Source organism: Bombus vosnesenskii, unplaced genomic scaffold (assembly GCF_011952255.1).
Source record: "Bombus vosnesenskii isolate JDL3184/JDL3185 unplaced genomic scaffold, Bvos_JDL3184-5_v1.1 scf7180000015432, whole genome shotgun sequence".
NCBI lineage: Eukaryota > Metazoa > Arthropoda > Insecta > Hymenoptera > Apidae > Bombus > Bombus vosnesenskii.
In genome coordinates this window covers 10472-12908 of record NW_022883993.1, presented here as the reverse complement: position 1 = coordinate 12908, position 2437 = coordinate 10472, and the positions used below count along the sequence as shown (strand labels likewise).

The 2437-nt window shown below is 34.2% G+C and overlaps 1 long non-coding RNA gene across 1 annotated transcript; it reads left to right on the top strand.

Moving 5' to 3' along the window:
- The first annotated feature begins 733 nt into the window (after nt 1-733).
- Nucleotides 734-1625, top strand: LOC117241216. The gene is made up of 3 exons (XR_004494926.1): nt 734-861; nt 1169-1236; nt 1607-1625. It is a non-coding gene; the product is annotated as an uncharacterized LOC117241216 (long non-coding RNA).
- Nucleotides 1626-2437: the final 812 nt, after the last annotated feature.

Genomic DNA, 2437 nt, shown 5'->3' with positions numbered 1-2437 from the left:
CAACAGTTATACAACTATATTACTCTCTGAAGAACGTCTTGCACGCACGCTGGTCGCCAACCGACTATCCTCGATTCTTCTAACATCTGGCAACAGTCTTTTGTCTCCACTAAGACCTTGACGCCCTCTGGCCCTTACACACACACTCTCATGTACAGAGTAAATGTATCACTTCCCTAACAGTAATTTTTCACTTTCTCCATGCTGTTGTTTCAATCTTGCTTTGTTTAACGAAATTAAGATTATAAAGTAAGGTAACTAAAGTAATAAGTTAGACAAATGAGTCTGTGATGTTGCCACGATGGGCTACGAATTATTGTACGATATTTGTAAATATCGACGTAGAGAAAGAATTGTGCTGCGCAATCCGAAAGATACCTGCTGCGTAATTCGAAAGAAAGTGCTTCGTAGAATAGGAATGTTTTTGTTGATGTATACATTTCTTTGTCTAGATCGTTAACTGTGTAGCTGCTTGTGCCACCGGCTCTTGTGTCCCCCTTCCCCCCTCCCTCACACTTTGTAAGTTACTCGGCGAAACTAACGTACAAGGAGTCATTTAGTCGTCTTATTTCGTACCGATAACATGGATCGTGTTGCGTCAGGTTTGCAACATATTCTAACGTATTGGCGGCGTCGGTCTTTTATTACTCTAATAATTTAATCCAATTAAATAATCACACGCGAAAATAATAAAATTTTATCACATAATTTTGTACGCGACGTTAGAGTTCTTGTTCGCCGATTATAATTTTAACGCTCACGGTAATGTGATCCTATTTCATATTCTTTTGAATATTCTTTTTCGGTATTAGAGTCAGTGCATCTCTCAAGAGGACAAAGCTTCTGCAGGAGCTCAAGAATGTAAGTAGTTTTAAATATTGTATTTCAGTTTGTTCTCTTATACAATAAATTTATTATACAATAAAAATGATTGATAATTTAGAAAACTGTAAATGCCCTCTTTAATTGAAATAAAGTCTTAAAATCTTAACATTAAAGTACAATAAAACTGGCTGATACGCATCAAAAATCACTGAATATGTTGTTCTCAAACTTTTATATTAGAGTTCCAATTTACATATTTATTAGAGTTTAGTCTTTATTGTTGCTAAAGTTTCACGTTTGTTATTATGTGTTACCGATTTTAATATCTTATGTTTTGTTATAGACATATCACTACTTCAACTTCGTCATCTTCTTCAGGAGTGTTCTAACAGTGGCACAAAAGCCAAGTATGTAAGTATTTTTACATACTTACTTTCAGTTATGTCTATTCTGTATATTTTTCTTTGATCACTATCAATGCAGAAATACAATTTGACTGAAAATTTAGGAGGATAGCATTTTCTGAGGTTATTTTTTCGTTAAAATAAAATAAGAGTTAAAGTCTTAATACCGAATTATAAAACAAATGACTAACATACTACAGATTATTTTAGATTTTACACATTCATATTAGAGTCTCAGTTTTTATACTTATCAAATTTTATTAGAATTTCAATCTTTATTATTGCTAAAGTTACTAAAGTTAATAAACCTTCATTTTTCATTATCTCCAACTTTTCAAATAGTCAGCGATCACTCATCCTGTTTTGTTTCGTAACAGATTTTTCGCAGTCTGCATTTCTATTATTAGCCTTTCAACGGTTCCTGTCTGATGTTAGTCTCCCGGATGAAATTCGCTGGGATAGCGCAGCATCCACGGTAACGTTCTCTGTTTGTCTGCTTCGAACGGTGAGTCGCATGCATTTCTGTTCTTCTGGTCACTCAATTATGCCGTAGGATAAAAGACCCGAATCGGCACGGGTGACTGGTTGTATTACGTAGAATTCTTTGCGAGCATAGTGAACGCGGGTATCTTTTATACCCGTGAGTAGTAACGCTCTTTTTTTCAAATTTATTAGTTTAAGATAGGTCTTCTTGCACAGCGCGATGATAATAATTAGTTTTTTAATAATTAAGTTAAACATATACACTTGAGAATATATTCGCGTTATTTATAAATATGCATGTTAATATTCCGTATGAATATTTGCAAATGGCAAATATCTACACGAATATACTTGATCTTTAGCAATGAATTAATCGTGACAATATTAACCCCTTAACCTACAACTACGGGCATAGCCCGTAGTGCGATGATCGAACCAAACGTAAATATTACGGGCATAGCCCGTAGTACGATGATCGGACCAAACGTAAATATTACGGGCATTCTCAAACATAAATCGTAGGTTAAGGGAATAAGTCGCGTTCGTTTATTTCACTTCTCCTAGAATTTAAAATATCAGTTAATCAAAGCAATAATTTTGAACACTGCTTCTGCATTTTCGATTATGTGCTTTGATAAAGAGATTATCTGAGATTATTTCTTTCTTAGTAATATATTTAGAGTCAGTTATTCCATTTGATCGAGTCTCAGTCTTTTTCGCTACCT